At 43.4% G+C, this 19,719-nt stretch overlaps 1 protein-coding gene across 1 annotated transcript in view; it reads right to left on the bottom strand.

Moving 5' to 3' along the window:
- Positions 1–19,049, bottom strand: part of DTNA (dystrobrevin alpha) — a 223,508-nt gene extending 204,459 nt beyond the window's left edge. The window contains exon 1 of the mRNA XM_069004687.1: positions 18,859–19,049. The gene's annotated coding sequence lies outside the window, so the exon portion shown is untranslated. The remainder of the gene's footprint in view (positions 1–18,858) is intronic.
- Between the last annotated feature and the right edge of the window lie 670 nt (positions 19,050–19,719).

Genomic DNA, 19,719 nt, shown 5'->3' with positions numbered 1-19,719 from the left:
TAGATTTTCATCTGAAAGGTCTCAGAAAAAACATTTTTCAGCTCCACTTTATCTGCCAAAAAAGAAGATCAAGGTGTTTATTCCAGGATTTAAGCCAGTGAGGATAGACATGCACTGAACTGCCTACAGAAAGAAACTCCACTGTGTAGGATAGCACAGCTCTTTGCATAAGGTTATTGCTGCCATAGATTGCTTGTCCTATTCACATCTATTCTTGAATATGTGTCCACAGCTCTAATTATTGTAAGTAATTATAGCTGAAAGGACAGTGATCGTATCAATTCTTAAAAGTATTTCCAAAGGGAATTAAAAAAAACTTTTTTGAAAATTGAAAGCTTCTACTAGGATACCTGTCAATGTATCTGCTATATTTTTAATTCATGTTTGTGAATACTGATAGATTGGTAATGATACGGGTCAAGTTTGCACTAAACTCTTCCATACTACTCCCACCATGCATGGCAGCTCTTCTTGTTCCTTGACTCCAAATCCATCCTCAGCAAAGTCGGGAAGTCACAGCAGCTTTATATTTTGTGAAATATTGAAGAACATGATCAATTAGAAGTACTTCCTCTTGCTGTGGGAGCAAAAGATAAAGGCAGAATGAAACCCAGCACATCAGCTGACTGGACTTGTTTTCAGCTTTTCTTTCCCGAACAAAACTTTCAAAACACACATCATAACTCTGCAGTGCAAACCATCCCATTCACAACATAACTCACAAGGAAGAGCTAGCAGTGATTTTTCACTTGCTTTCTAAAACACCATTATTACTTTTTGATTTTGGATGCTCAGTGAACAACCAATGCTGCTTGAAAACCAATTGATTCCCATTTTACGACACACAAGTTAGAAGAGAAAGGAATAATATCACACAATAATTTTCAACCAAAGTACAAAAAACACTAATAAGCACATGCTGGTGTAAATTGGCTTGTACCTCCAGCACCCCAACTGATAATCCATTATCTCTGCTCATAACGTAGATTTGGGCACTTGCCTTACACTTTTTACAATCAATTAATTCAGACTAAGGGATATTACTGCATAGGCCACTCTAATCCAAACTCCTACCCCTAAGTGGTAAAAATTATTTTATTAAGCCCTAGACATCAAACAGGTCTATGGTACAGCAGTACTGAAATGTTTCAGATGAGCTTGTTTGGTGCCTGATCTAATTCCAGATTTTTAAAAAAAAGTTTCTAATAATAATTTTATTTTCAAAAAAAATGGAGAATATCAACACAAATCACCCTGAAATCACAGTACTGGCTCAAAAAGTGCCACTATTCTGAAGGTTGGTAGAGTTGCAACAGGCTTCAGAACTCCATCTCCCTTGTGGAAAAGCCAGCAAGAGGCTAAAGCCCGAAGTTTCTGAGTTCACACTCTCTATTCACCACTAAAACTCTCAGAGAAACTGTTTTACTTACATGGCAGCAAGGCAAGGAAGCACCATCTTACCCAAACAATTGAGTTTCATCAAAAAAACCAAAAACTACTTTTCCAAGTACGCAGTAGCAGATTGAGCAGCTCCAAGAAGCACCTGCCAGGTCAAGCATCTGAAGAACCATTGAGAAGCAACTCTCTGAAAGATTCAGGTATCTCCCATTCAGAGAGGGGTGAGGATAGAGAGAGAGGTGCTTCTAGCAGTGGGAGACTGGGAGCAATCCAACAGCAAGCTCTTCTCCTGGCACCACTGTGAGACAGCACAGGGCTTAAAAAGGCAGCAGCACCCATGTACAGGTTTCCAAATGGGAAGTGGCAAGATTCTTATGAAAATGGCTTGTTTTTAATAAAAGGGCCTGCAGTGGCCCAAAATGAGACACAACAGTAGCCACCCAGAAAAGCAAAACAGAAAGGATAAAAAAGAATGACAGATCTCATCTAAAAAAAGAAAAATCTATTAAATCTAGATTCAGTGAAAACAGAGAGAAACCACATGCATGTAGCAAATCTTTCAAATTTATTTTGCCGATCACATTTGGGGGCAGAAGAAACACCATTCCCCAAAATGCTCTTCAGAATGAAATCAAAACCTTCAGTTGCAGTAAACTGACAGTTATAACAAAAGCCAAAATTAAATGAGGTGCCCTTCTACGTACTTTGCAGCCATCAAAAGCTTTCAATGTATTTATCAGTCTTTTCTTCTTCAGCTGAAATTTTGCTTCTCAGCTTTCTTTAATCCTAGCTTTATACACACCCCTTCTTGGATCTTAATTGCTCTCATCCTACTTTCAACCTACATTCTGTGTTGCCCTGGAAGAAAAATTGCTTGTTTAATGAGAAGAACCACAAAAGGATTTTAGCCTATTCTAAAACAACATTGAACTATTCCTACCTTACTTTCATGAAATGCCTTTACTAAGGTCATTTTAAAAAGTATGTCAAAGGAAAGCCAGTCCATCAAAGAAAATGCTAATAGACATACAGGGAGAATATTAAGATGGCACAAATGACCACATTCTCTCCTGTTTACATGTACTTGCATGCATTCACTCACTCATTCAGCAAATCTCTGCTGCAGCTTCACGACTTAAAGGTAAATTCAGTGCTACAAGAATTACTGGAGGATTGGGAGATTTCATCACCCAGGAGGTGAGGCCATGGAAAAGATGTGGGTGGGTCACATCATGCACGGAGCAGGGAACAGATTTTTTTTCTGGGATTCTACACAGTCTCCTCAGCTAGAAGGTGGGGGCCAGGCTTTAAAGCCTGTCAGAGACCATCAGACCCGGAGAGTACTGATGAGGTGCTCTTGGCATCTGGGGAAGGTCTGCAGCTCATCCTGCCTTGCAGAAAGGTTCAGCAGCTGTGGTGTGAGCAGGGTCATTAGTAATGCTGCATTCATGACTCATCTGTGGCTTATTCCTTAAATACACACAGAAGCAGGAATTTTTGTTTCACTGGGCTTCAAGTTGGTCAAGGCCTTCAACATAAATCTGTGTATTAGTCTGCAAGGAAATTTATCATCTGACCTTGACATGTTTCTTCCACTTTGAGAAAGAATACTGGTTCCACAGTTCCCTGCTTGTAAGAACAGGGAATGCATCTCAGAAGAAGAGAAGCCTTCATAACAAGGGTATTTCCCAGTTACAACCCATGCAAACAAAGACTAAGAGAGTATTGGAAGAGACTTGGTCAGAACAAAACCAAACAGCAGGAATTTTAGCACAGAAGTGCTTTAACTTGAGCTGAAAATTGAAATCTTCCATCAGCAAAATCAAATGAAGTACTTCATTAAAAGCCAAGTTTAATTCATGCAGAGAAAATGCATCACTTTCAAAACAGACTGAGTGTTTTTGTTTTGGGATAAGCTGTGTCTCTCTGGGCTGCTGGAGGAGTTCAGTGGATTTCTAATTTTGGTGTCTTAGACTGGACTATGAAGCTGATTTTGGACAGCAAAATACAACCTCCCCACTGGGCACAGAAGCTGCATAGTGATGACATGCCAAGAAAAAATATCTTCAGCCTGGGAAACCTGACACAGTAGGAGACAGGAGAGAAAGGATGAAGTGCTGCAGTAGCTCAGGAAGGAAAAAAAATAAGTTCAGACTGAGGTAAAGAAAACAATGAATTAAAATCTTTTGATAATGAATTTTTAAATGAAACCTTTTAAAATATCTGAATGGGAAGTTTTGGGTTTGGCTACAGTTTTTTGTCAATCAATTGTTTATGCAGAAAGCGAAAGCTTTTTGCAAAACATTCCATAGTACTGAAGATTAACTTTTTCTTTCTTTTTTCAGTCATGTCAATTTTCTGCTTTTTTAATCAAATTCTGTATAAGCTGTGCTAGAATAAAGAGAGGGACAATGAAGTTTCTCTTTGTATTCAGTGACAGAACAGAATAAAATTTGGACTGGTCTGTTCAGATGCTTCTTAGACCACTTAAAAAGCAGTGGTTTATTTCAGTATCATATGTCTAAAATTCACTAGTACTGAATATTAAATCACATCTTTTTACAAGAGGGAAGAACTTCCTGGTTTATTCTCTGTGAAAACCCACAAAAGTAAGCAATGTTAAGTCAGAATTGATTTTAAAGCTGGATGTTATAAGACTCACCGATATCGCTGTTAAATGTCTAAAATATGAATAGTACCTCAAAAACCTATTTCTGATCTTTTTCAAAGATAAAACGTGGCAAATTTAGGGGGTTTGCCCCTCCCATAACAATGTGGGCTTGGTTCTTTTAAAGCTCTGTGTTTTGTATGTGTGAGTTTTTCTTCCTCTCTTTTCATAACAGCTGCTTTTTTCTTCGCCTCGCTTTTGAGAACAGGCTATGCAATTTTTAGAAAATAAGCACTGCAAATGAATCACCAAATGATAGTAGTTAAGTTCCAGCCATTGTGGATGCTCCTACTGAGGGGGAGCACAAGGGTTTGCTCAGGAGCATGCAGTGTATGGGTGGGTGACCTTTGGTATGGGCTGTGCAGGCTCAGGAGATGCTTCTCCTACAGGCCATGTCCAGGCTCAGGAGGTGCCTCTCCTACAGTCTCTGGCATTGCGCAGAGAGGCACAAAGCAGATGAGAGCACTGCTTACTGACACGTGCTTGTGTTGACTTCTGGTCAACACAAGCTTCAGCAACACCAAAATACCCGCAGGGAAAGAACACTGCCATCTGGAAGAAGCCCAGTGAAGTTACCCCATGGCTCCCTGGAGCCTTGCAGGGGTGTGAAAAGCAAGGTCACAATTAATTCAGCTGGGATTGCACGGAAGCACTGCGCAATGGATTCCTTTCAACCCCGCTAATATCCTCTCATGGAAAGGGGATTGTGGAGACTTTTTGCAGACACAAACCTCTCCTTGTACATTTTACAACCAAATCCCGTATCTGGATTTAGCTCTGCATAAGCTAACATAATCTTGAAGTCCTGGTGTATGCAGCAAAGCTAAAAACATCTTATTATGGCAGTAAAATCATGGCTGAGGTAAATATATTCTGCGTCTCTACTTTCAGACATTTGCAGCCTTCTGAAAAATACTGTCCTTTGGTCTAAGATTTCTTGTCTTGTCAGTCCAAGACTACTAAAAACAAACAAGAAAAAATGTTTGCCACTTATTTTTGATCATCTGAAGTGCTCAGATAGGAAAACAAAAGAGGAAATAAGTGTACAAAACATGGAAGGACATAACTTCTTATCATTTGGCCTTGAAGCCTTCTCTCTGCACCCAGAGGCTAACTTGGCAGCTCAGTCATGCTAAACCACCTGGGACTGCACACAGAAATTCCCACAGAAAGTCAGCTCTAATATCAGCTCCCAAGTTTTCACGGTACCATTTTTTCCTACTTGTTATAGTAGGAAAAGGTTAAAAAGCAGGTGAACTGACAGAAATAGAAATATTTGTTATTTGACAATGTTATTAAATACACTTAAACCTGATGAAACCAAATCATTACTTTTAGCAGTGACCAGTGTTACCTGGGAATGCAATAGCTAAACACTATGGAAGACAAGTTTATATGGCTGTAAATAAAACAATGGATGAACTCCCACCTCTTTGGAACTTGAAGCCCCACAGTGAGACACTGTCTGACTTACGGGCTGACATACTCCAGTGAGAAATGGGAAAGGTGTTCATCCTCAGTCAGGTCACTGAGAAGGAGAACAATTCTTGGTGTTCAAAATATCCCCCTCTACTGCAACAAGTTTCTCTGGGTTTAACGCAGGCATGGACTCCACACCATTTGAAAGGGACTTGCAATCCATGTTCTTAGGACTTTGACCTACTCGTTGCTGTTCTGTTTTTGTGATCCACTCTACAAATAATTCCAAAAAGCCTGTTGCTCATTTCTCTCTTTTTTTTTTTTGCATTACCACTGGCTCCTCCCTTGCCAACTCTCCCCAGTATGCTAAGAAATCCTGTTACCTCACCTCTGCAGGCATGCATGTTTGTATATATTCAGGCACTTGTTTCCCTTCTCTGGTGCAGGTGTAGTTTGATCCTGCCCCAGTGTATGCACTGGATGCTTGACAGGAAACACAGAGCGAACAGTCATAGCAGATTCCCTCAAAAGTGACTTTACTGGAGCTGTATGAATTTCTGGAGCTAAGGATCTACTGCCTAGATTGTGTGTTACACTCTCCTTTTGTATGAGAAGGCACAGATTAGCTGTACTGCTTTGTATTTTGCTTAAAACGCTTAGGAGCTAGGGTAGTTTTTCTGCAACATTTCTTGATAACTGTTCCATGTATTTTCTTTTTAAAAGGGAGATTTATAAACAGAATATTAAAAAACCCAGTGGTAACACTGCAGTTACAAATGCTGAAGTTTTAGAAGGAACTGCTGTGGGAGTTTCTGATAGGAATACTTGCCAAGTAAAAAAACACAACAGTGATGAAGACAGTTAATACAGATGCATGGACAACACAGAGGAGAACCTTGTATTTCAAAATCCAGCTAAACACCATAATATCTAATGACATTGACAATTCATGAATAGTATGCAAGGGGGTGTTACCACTTTCCAAAACAAAGTCACATCAAACACTCTGCTCTTGCAACGTAGGGGAGGATCGTCTTCTTTAAAAACAAAAATAAAAGGAAACAAAAGGAATAAACTGTGAAAAATAAGCTGTGAAAAAAATAGTAAAGGCCTTTTCAAGGTCTGAGCTTCCAGCCACACTGCTCACATAACAAACACTAACAAATGTTTTGATAATTCAAAGACTGTGTATGAGTGTATGCTGGAGCTTCAATTTAAACACTTTAACACCATTTAATAACTTTTCCTAAATTATGTTCCAATCGCTGATGTGCTCTTTCCAAATACAAGTATAATACAATTTGAAGTAAAGCATAAACAGCAAATACATTCTTAATGAATTTTTAACCCCTTGTCAATAAGGGATTCTTTGGACTTAGCCAATCACCCAAGCCAAGCAAGAGGCCCAGGAAGTTCCACTGCTGCGAGGCTGTCAGAGACAAGGAAGTGATAACCTTTTGGTTTGGGTTTTGCAAACAAAGCAACACATTGGTTTTGATTACTTTGTTTGAAGACCATTAGAAAAATGTAGATTGGCCCAGTATCTTGCACCCCTTAAATGGAACAGATACATGAAGAGCTAACTACAACATGCAAGTTTTGCTGTCGTTTCAGTACAAAGAAGTTAAAACAAAGAAAAGCAAGGAAAGGAAAAATACCACCATGAAAACCCAAACACCCTTTCCCCCTCCTCCCAAAGCCCCTTGAGAGCCATCCAGCTAGATGCTGATAATATTGGATAGCTAGATCTGATGAAACAAGTTTCTTTGTAGCTTGGCATGTTGGTTTCAACAAATTGGGATGTAAATCGTAATGCCAATGGGACAAAACTGCTTTTTCTCTCTGTTAAGCAGAGGCCACAGAGAATCCCCTGGAAAAAGCAGCAGTTAATTCAAGTGCTCTGGCTGGTTTCTGAATACGCAGCTCAGGAGTGCTAAAGTCAGATCAGTATATCCCCACCCTCTGCATTCTGAGTGCAACCCCATGGTTCCCATCTGCAGCACCAGAGCTCATGGAATCAAAGGTTCATGGGATAACCGTGACCATTTGTAGCTCTGGCAGCAGTTTTCAGCTCTCCTTCCGTTGTGTAATTTCAAGGGCTTGCAAAACACATGTCAGTGTATGAAAAGGAAATCTGGGTTTCAAGGACAAACCTTCTCAACACCTGAGTAGTAAGATGACATTGACTCATAGGCATAAGGTCTGCTCTGAAAGACAACTTTGTTTTTAAATCTTTTTCCTTGGTTTTGAGCCGAAAATGGCATAGACATATGAGACGACTAAGGTTTCTGCTAGTATTATTTTATCTCTGTTTCTTTTTCTTCCAAACTCCCCTATTTTTTTCAGCCATGTCCATAATTGGATGTTCAGACTAAGGTGAGAGATGTATTAAAATACATAAACAGTAGGATCATCAAACACAGTATGTGCAAAATGGCAGGTTTTAGAAATATTCACTGCTAAAATTTCAACTGTTAAATGTGTTTTGGTAGGCAAAGAAGACTCTGCAGCTTTTTTAAACATGAGGAAATCCAAAGGATTACATCAAGCCATGTTACAGACATGAGAGATGTCTGAGAGATGCAGGCTTTCAAGCAAAACAGCTGTCATTAAAGCTCCTGTGACTGCTTAGAATACACGGCTGCAGTCTCCTAAAAAAACCCCAAATCCATGGGAAAAAAAGAATACCTTTAGCCTATACTTTAGCTTCGGAACAGAGATGCAGCTCCATCTTTCTTCCTTTTTCTACGAATAAACAAAAGCACTATGAACCATTTCTACTCCTCTAGAAATGTAGTGGTTTCTACCAGCAAGGGCCAGAAAGCCACAATATGGCCTGTAACAAACATGCTCATCTCACAGCAGGGACTACAACCTCACACCTACTTTCCTAGGACTGCACTTAGCACTATATGTGCATTTCATTTTATTTAACATTAAGGTCTTCCAGATACAACATCACTTCCTATCTTCCACAGGTTCTCACTACTTGAAACGTAACTGTGAGCACTGGGTAAAAATTCTGAAACAGCATCTGGTACCAGCACAGCTGCTAAAATGCTGTTGTGTCATTCCTTTCCTTGGACACTCATACAAGCTGTCCCTGCACATCTATGGCGACAGCAACCTGCCAAAGCCACCAGGGTTTGTGTCATTCTGTGTCACAACCAGTGCAATTAATTACTGAGATGATTTGCAGGTTTGTAGGCCATCCACAGTCAATGCGCAGCAGTGGTTAAGACAGAGCAGCTTAAATCCAGGTGCCACTGGCAGAACAGGAAAGGATCCTTGGGCTTGTAGAGGACAAGAGCAGCTCTGTGGTGCAGAGGGAAGGAGGGAAGCCAGCGTGAGGCATGACTGTACTACAGGATGTTTCTGTGTGGAGCTGGCAAGACAAGAAAACAAGCGGGTCCAGGACATGTATAGAGGCAACTGAAGGTCAAAGAGAAGTATCTAGAAGTAGTGTGACCTCTAAACCAGCCTTTTTATTGCATTTTTTATTACCCTCATGGCCTAAACGTGATCAGCTTTGATCCAATGTTCATGTCATTATACAGCAACCAAAGGAGGGCACAGCCAATGATTTTTTTAACTCTCAGCACTCAAAAGCATTGTTTAGGCCTGGTGTAACCTATCTCCATGTTATTCTAACAGGATGCCCAACTTTCATGGTTGCCAATTTTATTTATGGCATAATACTTGCACAGAAATACAGACAAGTGCATATTAATGCCTTTAAAAGTAATTTTCACAGGAAATGCAACACAAATCTAGCTGTGTATGTCTTAAATCTTCCCTGTTCATACCCTGTCCAGAGAATAAGAATCATTTATTTGGAAGCATGTGCCTTTTCTTTCTGCCCCTCTCCCCAGGTCAGTATCCTCAAAGCCTTTCTTCTAGTCTTTCCATTTGGCTACTTGGTGAACTCCAGAAGCATTTGCATTGATGGCGCAGGACTTAGCACTAGATCTGTCATATATGGTTAAGCTGCAGCTGGGCTAAGCTCCCTTTTTTATCCTGAGTGGTATTTTCTCTTTGAACTTTAGGAATTTATACAGTGTTTTATCCTTTCAAGTATCTCTACAAATTCTTCACAGGATCTACAGCACAGGCAGGGCCTTTTTATGACAGAAAGACACAGTAGGTTTCCATGCTTTGCAGTCACTGCAATATAACCCACTGCTTCACTAAGCCCACTAACATTACATCCATTATTTGGAACGGAGCTTATGGTAAAGAAGTCATTTGTTCTGATAGTCAAGTGCACCATCAAGAGTCTGATTGCCTACAACGAATCAAGAGAGTTTTATAAGCCCTACTATGTGCTTTCATATGTTGAAAGAAAAAAAAAAAGCCACAAATTGTGCAGGAATAATTATCTTTCTGCCAGCTTGTTTTTAGAAGTAAAATACGTAACACTTAGGTGTAAATGCAAATAGCAGTGATAATATGGGGCTCCCAGGGTATCAGAAAGGTAGCATTCCCTGTGGAAATACAGAAGAGCACTACAGTGGGACAAATGAAATATACCTTTCACCAAAACATGAAGGTATTCTAGCCATTCTTCTGCTTAAGAAGGATGACTGGCTCATGTTTAGTGAAGAGAAATGTACTAAGTAGCTGCATTTTAAGTCACTACCTTGTATAATACCTATTGTGTACCTTTTCTGTGCAAAAAAAGTTTCATGCAATTGTCCATAATAATTTGAGTCTTGGTATGACTAGAAAAACAAGGGTCACGAATGAAAAACTAGCAAAGTGCCTTTTTAGCAATCCAGTGTTCACAAACACTGACTGCTTTAAAATCTTCTGCATCCCTCTAGAGAAACAGGGACTGGTTTTGAAGTCCCTCTAATATTGTAGTATTTACAGTCTGTATCACCTTTCTCTGCAGAAGGTTATACAGGGCACAGTGTGATGCAGTTTGGCGTCCAGTGTCCTGTCTGTGGGCTTGAAACACGCAGCAAACTGACCCTGCTACTGCTAACACCGGTCTTCTCGAGAGAATTCCTCCTGCAAGTAGTCCTGTAAGGTCAAATGAGACTCTTTGCCAAATAAGCCTTTGCAAAATGAGTCGTGCTCTGTCATGTTAAGTGAAAAGGAACTTAACTGGACCATGTACTAATTTTAATTAACACAGTAGAGTCCTTCATATCAGATGATCTGGTTGGGTTTTTTATCTCCTTTCCTCTCCTTCCTTCTTTTCTTTTTGCTGTTTTCAGGCTTTTTTTTCTACCCTTCCCGTTTGCATTTTTTTTCTCCTTTCACGCACTATTTTCTCCCCATCCCACTTTCCCCTTTTAACAACCCACCTCCTCCTCCTCCTGCATCCTGTTTTTCTATCCCTTTGTCCTCTCCCAGTCCTCTGAAGGACTACACCTGTGTTTTTCTAACAGTCCCACCAGAAGCAGCTGAATGCAAGTGATAAGAAAACTGATAAAAACCCCTTGAGACTTAAAGGCTGTATTCCTACTAGCCTGCACAAAGGGAAATGGTAGATGTGGGCTAAGGAGAGAGGGACTAAATGAGACAAAACTTGCAGTATTCCAACACAGAGGATTTAAATTTCTGTAATTCCCATTAACTAGTGCACACCACCATTAAACTGCTTGTTCTGGTTAATATTTAAGAAGGAAAAAAATGAGCAGAGCCACATGGTAAACACATCTGGAAGACTAAAAAAAAAAGAGTAAAAAGTTAATGAAAGTGTGTATACACGTCAGACATCATACTCAGACCAGGAATGGTGTTATCATTTCCATTACAGGAGCACATACCTGCCTCTGAAACCTGCAGGAGTTTTAATTGTTTTTTGAAATCCATGCCCTAAGAAAGTACCTCATTATTTCCCCTTTTCAGAATAGCACTTTCATCGCACTCGTTTTGGACACCTCGCCAGGTAGGTCAATTCCCAACAAAAGCCTGGTCCCATTCTTTAAGCCAAAACACACTGCCTAGGTCTGCTGGTGCATTTAATGTGCTGGCTTGCAAAATTTCTCTGTGCAGTGTGTGCACTTAGAAATCAGCAGTACCTGATCTGGGAGTCACACAGGCAGCTGCCATGTCTTCAGGTTAAGCATAAAGGGATTACATTAGATCTGGCAAATGTCATTTATTTCCAGGATTTGAGAAAAGAATTTTTTTATCCCAGTAATTCCAGCTAATCTAACTTAAGGATCCTAGAAAGATAAAGCTGAATCTCTACTTTTATACTGAGAGTATCCAGAGCTCATTATGGATTTTGCCAAAAATCCCAGATCCTTGGTTTCCCTTACCAGCTCGAGAAAAATTGCGTCCACAGACCTTCCAGAATTTTAAGAGAAGCCCATGGCAATTTCCAGTTGGGTATGTGATTCTATTCATCCTGCAATCCACAAGTGCTCTCTCCTAGTGAGAGCTGGACCTTCAAGCAAGAAACCTGTGTGCCCTGAGACAGCAAGACCAGGTGATTCTCCAGCATCAGATCTATAAAATTAGGGAAATGGACTCAAGGGAAATGGGCTTCTGCAACCAAATGCATGTGCAGACAAGCTCAAGCCACCTAGCTTTCCTATGTCCTTTCTGCAGAGATGCAACTAATGCTAACATCTTCAAAAGAATTATACATATTTAACTATCAATTAATATATGGCCTGTGTGCATGTGTTTGCTGACTGCCATCCATGGAAGTGGCTTAGCTAGGGAGTTTGCCTAACTACAGAAAGATTTTGGAAGCTATGACCCACAAAGAAAGTTTGGTACATTCTGTACTGACAACTGATTTCCACACAACTCTTGCTCATTATAGTATTTCACACTTTAAAATGCAATTCAAAACAAAAAGCATGGCATGCACGAATTTCCACTGATCTCAAGCTGTACTAGTAACTGTGCTGGTAAAATCGGAGCTGGTAGCAAGCTCCAAGTGGTTTGTAAGGAAATTCACTGCCGTGAAGTGTCATTTTCCACATTCCCAGTTGTAGTTAGAAGAGTGCCTGAATTCAAAAGACTAAATAACTTCCTTTATTACATAATTTGCAAAACTGAAAGCAGAGAGCAACAAGGAAAGCACATATCCTTCCTCTGAGCACTCTGACATGCCCCCTCTCCAAAAGAAGTCTCTCCCCAGGCTCACTGCTTTGGTACTCAGCCTTTCGCTTCGGCACCTTTTTTCAAATTGCAAAGATCCCTATTTATTATGCCCATACATACAATTATCTACATCTACACATATGTATGCGCTCTGCTGGCTGCCCACACTCAGGCCCATCTGCCGGGCTGGCGTTCTGCCCACCGAGAAGTTGGTCGGTCCATTTCACTAAAGCGCAACTGTCAAGCCGTGATGGGCTTTGGTGGGCAGCCAAGAGCCCTCCTTTCTCCAGGGACGAAAGCCTCCCAGCGACACTCAAGTTTGTGTGGCACACCACGGGAGCACGACCATTGGCACACATGCCAAAGCAAAGAAGATTTCAAAGAGGAAAGCAAAGAGGAGAGCTGACTGGTACTTCAGACTGTGATCCAGCCCTACTTTGTGGAGGTGATTATAGTGGACAATGATGCTGTGGCTGAGCACAGGCCAACCATCATTTAACTTTGACTTTGGCACCAATCAAGTACAACAGGGCAATTGTGAGACGACTCAATAGATGTAAATAGCCACTATACAGGGTAATTTGGGGAGGCATAAGGGCATAGACAAGTGGCCTACAAAAGGCAGCTCCTTCCACGTGCGTGCACACTTGGTGAGTAACTCCAGTTGCCCGGGAACCAGGAGACAAGATCAGAACTACAAGCATCAGATCTTCAATTCAGCCCAAATCTTTCCAGGAAGATCATCTTGCACATGCTGCCTCCTCTCTCATTTCTGTTTAAAGCCGACCTTTACTTTTACACTTGCACTGTGTGAAGACAGAGGTGGGTCATGGTTTGCTTTGGGGTTTTAATCTCTCAGTGACAATAATAACATGCCTGGCAATGTTGCTTTATCTTCTACTTTTCTTTTCTTCCAGGTACGTGTGGACTTGGCCACTAGGAGCCTGCTTTAGAACCTCTCGATGTGGCTCTTCCTCATGGATAGAATCAGCTCACCCATCCTCCCTGGTGTCAAGTGGCATGCAAACACAGCTCCGCCTCCCTGCACCAGCCAAGATGAACAGCTCAACGTGGTCTCACTGTTCAGCGGCTCTATTCACCCGTAAGTATGACAAGCAAATTCTGGCACTAAACCAGCAGCTCCTCTGCTCCCCAGGAAGGCCCAAAGGCAAAATTATATCATGCTTTTCTTTAAACCAGCATGGTCAAACTTCACTATGGAGGAGTTTTACCAGTTAAATGAGCCTCCACTCACAGGACTCAGTGGTCAGGAGGAAGTTCCAGCTGAACTTTTGAAAAGCTGGAGATAATGCTGAAGGATTCTTTCCCCTGTTGATTTTAATCGGGTCAGAAAAATCTTTCATTATGACACATCACAGAACAGTTTATAGACATTGCTGTCACATGACATTTTAATTGCTGTTACCTCTTTAGACAACTAAGCCAAGGCAAAGCTTGTCAGCACCAAGAGGAAAGAAAATCAAGTGTGCTTCTAAAGTCTGCATTTCTTAAGCAAAATAAGCAGACATCCAGACCACTACATGAAGAAATTTTACATGTACCTTCTACTTCAATTTTGAATGGCTCTTCTGACATCTCTTCCAGCTAAGAAGATTAAAAAAAGACCAAATCATTTGAGATATTGCATTGCTTCTTGACATCAATCTGGTGAAAGATTTAACTGAAAAGAGCCTTTATTTTTGTACTTTGTATGTTACAGGATGGAATTCTGTTAAGTTGTAATCTCTTTAGAACAATTATAGAAACTGCTGTATTTCCTTTTACAGGCTGTTCTGCCTATACAAAGAAGAGCATTCCTATAAAAATGCAGCCTCTGTACAATAAAAGGTATGGCTCAGGATTTCCCTCTGGGTCCTTGTGGCATACGTACAGGCACGTGTACTGTCAGTGGTGCTTCTCACACAATCAGTATAAATACAGTGGTTCCAAGAGGAGATGACATCACACATTTTACAGTAAAGGAACTGCATGAAACAATTATATTCCCTAGCAGCAGTTATGGATATGCCAAAGGTAAGTAGAATAGTTGTGATCTTCTTCACTCTTCAGTGGGATGAAGAAAATACCCAAAGACTGGATTTATGTCATAACAGAGGGAAGGATTTTGCCCCATACATTTCAGTCTTGTCTGTCTTAAGTAGCAGGCCAAAAACCTGGCTCTACTGAAGTGAACAGCGTCAGGGCAATTAGTCTCAGATTTGGTGATCTCCACACCAGGACACAAAGACCACTGAAATTTCCAAGTACTTACAAGTGGCTTGGCATTTTATCTCAGTTGCTGAGACTGCTAAACCATCCCTGCACTGACTTCTCCACAGGTGACACTATAGACAGCTGTACATCTAAAGATTACAATAGGCGCATCTAACTTAAAAATAAATGAAGCATTTACGTTTTAATTAGAATCCATAAGATTTAGACCTAAATTGGCACATCTTTCCTGCATGGTTTTCAATGTCTTCATTGTAACAGTTTCCCAATTTAAGGCAATGTGAGAAGACAGAAGCTTTTTTTTGCAAGCCCATGAACACACACACACACACACACACCCTACCCCAAAACCAGTGCTAACATCTGTGGCAATCCAAAATGGTGACTGGCTACATAGGAGATTAAAAATACACAGATCAATAATGTTCTGCTACAATTTTCAAATAGAAACCTCACGTAGTTTTTTCCAAACACAGTCCCTCTAGTAGCTTTTGTAATGACATTGGAGAGGGAGACATTGCATTACACTCTTCTAGGCCATTCTTACAGTCCCACACATAATTTCCCCCTGCCTCCCCCCGATTTTCAGCAGAAGTGTCATTCTTGTGCTGTTTGTATAAGTGGACAGAATTTCAAGCATCTGCTCCCAAATGATTATAAATCAAGGAACCTTCATGCTCCATTAGCTTGAAAAGATGGCATTATTAATGATTGCTATTCGAGGAAGTTCACAGTAAGTGTCTAAGTGAAGACACCTCTGATGTAAGGCTCTGTTTTGTTTCTGAAAACAGCTGCGTGGGCAAGTCTTCACTCTCGCTGTTTAACATATTTCTGAGGCTACCACTTCTAAGAAATTTCAATTATTTTTGTTAGATTAGCATTAACATCAGTTTCCTCTGGAAACAGAAACAATACTGTCATTCCACAGCAATGCTTATGAAAAGTCATCTAGCTTAACAAATACTGGGGTCTATGAAGATGCAACACTGCTCTGACTCCTCTGTTCTTTATCCAGTTTCGAAGTCTGAAAAAGCTGGTTCAAGTCTCAAATACAAAAAGTGAAAATTTAAGTATTAGGTCATATTACTAATGGACTTGAAACAAGGTAAGAAATGACTGGGTATAGCCTGGCAGAGCTGATTTGCTCCACAGGTTAATACACCGAGATTTCCTACATGATCCTAACCAGCAGCCTTTCATTTCCACAGATGCAGGACCAACTCTGCAAAGAAAAGGCGAGTCAGAGGTCTGATTGAGTTTTCTGCCTCTTAGTTACTTGCCTAGGTGCACAATGAATGTGATGCATCCCATGCATGAATACCACACAATACCAAATTTAAAGATAAGAGATCTGACTCATCACTCCACTGCACCAGTTTTATGCCTACGGGGCTCCATGTTCTTCCATGGTGACTCAGATCCAAGACTCCCCTCTCTCCAGGAAAAACATGACAAGTCATGCAGTACATGTCAGACTTAGCCATCAACTATAATCCGCATTTGCACTGCAAAACTAATTGGAATGTAACATTCCATACCACTTACACTTTGCTGTTAAGCCTAGTGATAGGAATATATATAAATTAATGTAAAGAGCAGCAGTTTAAAATACAGTCATTGGAATTAACCCTATTATACCTGGCAACACACTCAAGGAACCCTGTTTGAGAAAGTAGTCCTTGCCAAATAGTTAATAGTGTCGATATGTGCACGCTAACAACATGGAATTAAGGAGATTAGTCACTGGAACAAAAAGTTTCTCTGGAACAATCCTCATTCCAAGACTGCTGCCTTCACTTTTCTAACCCAGGACTGCTGAAACACAAGAAACTTTTTGGACAACTCTAAGGTAGGCATTGACTATTTCTTCCAAAAGGACATGCTGTGTTTATGACAGCTATTTTTGGCTTTCAGCTATACAAATATAAAACACCATGAGGCCCATTTTCTTCTCACAGCTTCATGTCTGTATATATTCATTGATTTCAGTGCAATTATATCTGATTATTTGCCTGGAATGGAAGTTAGATCAGTGCTGACCCTTAAACGCAATTCTGAATGGATTTATACTGGGAAAAACACGTATGAGGAGACAAACTATTCTACAGTCTGACAGCATACAACTGTAGAAATCAAGGAAAAAATTAAGAAAGGACTAAACCTTCAAAAGCCAAACAAAATAAAACAATTCATCCTTCACCTTGCTCTAAGCTACAGGGCATTGGTATCCAGCAGTTTATCATGATGTACCTTGTGCTTTTTTTCTGTTTTTAGTCACAGGATTGGCAGGTTACTCTAGAAAGCAGAGATCACTGCCACAGGTTTGTTTTCAGGATTGGGTCCTGAGCTACTTTGCAGAGAGAGCTAATCTCTGATGGTTGATCCTGCACAGTTCAGCCTTCCTGGGCACTGGTGCACACAACCAGTAACACACCAAAAACTGCTCATGCAAATGACTGCGCACCATCGATGAGCCACATATACTGAGTGCTACACGCATAAACTATCCACTTGCTTGTGATCACAGAGTGCACACGTATGTAATTTTGTATTTACTACCACCACTGCAAGACGGTAGCATCTCATTCTTACTACACTTACATCCCACTGAGAGGTCAAGCCAGGAGGCAGTATTATAGGTGTGCTTTTCTATAGGAAGGCAAGATTTATTCTTAGGCATTCAGTTCTTTGAGTTTTAACTGTGTCGTGTGAAAAAGAAAAAATAAAATCCACAAAAAACCACAAAACCGTTCACTGCGATGAATACAGACTTTGAATAAATACAGGACCTTGACTGCAACAGGAGGGCGAAACCCAAAAATGTGTCAGTAGGATCATTCTCTTTTGAGGAGCAATATAAAGGCATGAACCTAAAATAGATATGGCATTGGCTCTTATCTCATGCTCACTTACCCTCTGACAACCAGAAACCACGGTGACTTAAAAATCTAGTACTTGCTACTCTAGCTGCTGTAATTTTATTAAGCTGGTCGTGTGGTATTCACATGTGTGAGACACAACCTGGTATCCAGGTAGAAGTTATGAAAACAGCTCCATAGTTAACCACACTGTTAAACCACAGAATCCGTGCCTTTACCCCCATTATTGAAATACTTCTATATCCAAAAAACAAGGGGAGAAGCAGAGCTACAGCGTTCAGAACTGAACAGCAAGTTACAAAACTTCGAAAACAACACAATATATTGAAAGCCTACTAGCACCAAATTTGTGATGCCGCTTATCACTTGGTGAACCTCTCCTTTTAACATGTGGGTCACCAGTAACTATCAAGGATTACCAGACAACGCTGCTTCCCACCCGTGTTTCAAGAACTACTTAAGTACTACCTAAAACATCACCCAAGCTGGAAGTGGATCCAGTAAGTACCCGACTCAGCGGTCGCCAGCAGTATTTCACTTTGGGTGGTAGCTGGTCTCTAGCACGGGAGTGTAGAACAAGCCAGTTTGGCTGCAATGACCGAGATCTTCACCGCCCAACACCAAAGTTTGCCAACGAGCCGGTGAACGCACAGGTAAAAGCAGCCGCTGCTGCGTTGCGGGGCGCCGTCCTTTCGTCACTTTTACCTCAGCCGGCTGCAAGGGGCGACAGCGGGCGAGCAGGGACAGCCCACCGGGTCCCCAGGTGGTCTCCAGGGACCCCGGGACCTGCTGCACTGAGAGGCTGGGGGGGCGACTGGGAGCGAGCCCTGCCGTGCCGCATGCCTGTGCACACTCGCACGCCGGGAGCGCCTCAGCGGCGCCCGGGGACAGGCGGGAGCGCCGTGCGAGCCCACCGGGGGCGGCCTCGGGAGGGTGGGGGACAAGGGGGGGGGCTGCCCCCCGCCTCGCCCACCCTCCCGAGGCCGCCCCCCACCCCCGGACAACGGCGCCGATGGGGAACCCCCGGCGCCCCCCGCCCCGCACAGGCACACGGCAACAGGCGGCTGCGCCCCCCGCCCGGCACCTCGCACCCGCAGCCCCGGCCGGGATCGCTACCTCGGGAAGGCTCCGTGCGCTCCCGCCGCCGCCTGCTCCCGCCGCCGCCGCCGGGGCGGATCAGCTGATATTTACCTGTGAGGTAATGCACGCTCCGTAAGGTCACCGTGCACCCGCCGCCGGCACACGGTGCCAGGCAGGAGGAGGGACGCGCCGGGAGGAGCGGGAGTTGCTCCTGCTCCGCCGCCGCCGCGCACGGCGCCGGAGCGGGGCGGCCGCGCCGCGCAGAGGCAGAGGCGGCCGCTGCCGCTGCAGCTCCTGGCACATGCTGCAGGTGTCAGCGCAGGAGCTGCCCCGCCGCCCGCCCGCCGCGCCCGCCCCGCCGCGATGCGCAGCCGCGCCCGCCGCACCGCGCCGGCGCCGCGATGGTGCCGCGATGGTGCGCCGGCGCCCTTCGCAGGCTGAAGCCGCCGCGAAGCCGCTGCCCGGCCCCGGCGCTCCCCTCGGGGGACGCTCCCCCGCCAGCACCGGCGGAGAGGGGGCGGTGGGAGGGATGACGTAGTGGGGCGTGGGGCAGGGGCGAGGCCGGGCGGCGGGGCCGGGAGCCCCCTCCGGGCCCCCCGAGGGCCCGGCTCCGCCAGGGGGGTGCGGGCGGGACCCCCCCATCCGTGCCGGAGTGGCGGGCGGGCCGGGAGAGCTGCGGGGCGAGCGGGCGGAGAGGGATGATGTCATCCCCTTTCCCGGGGGGGCGGGGCCTCTCCGCGGGGGGAGGTGGGCGCGGCGCCCCCAGGAGCGGGCGAGGAGGGGGATGCGCACGGTGCCGGCCTCTCGCGGTGCCGATCCCGCGCCTCTGAACCAGGGCCCGCTGCCCCGGGCCGGGCGGGGTGCTCGCCGTGGCCACGGCGGGGGGTGATCGCTCCGTGCCGCAGCAGCGGGTCGTGGGGCAGGCAGCGGGAGGAGGCATCCCAAACGGGCGGGAGTCCCCGGCATGGGTCC

The sequence above is a fragment of the Aphelocoma coerulescens genome, chromosome 2, assembly GCF_041296385.1.
Source record: "Aphelocoma coerulescens isolate FSJ_1873_10779 chromosome 2, UR_Acoe_1.0, whole genome shotgun sequence".
NCBI lineage: Eukaryota > Metazoa > Chordata > Aves > Passeriformes > Corvidae > Aphelocoma > Aphelocoma coerulescens.
This window is presented reverse-complemented; position numbering and strand designations above follow the sequence as displayed.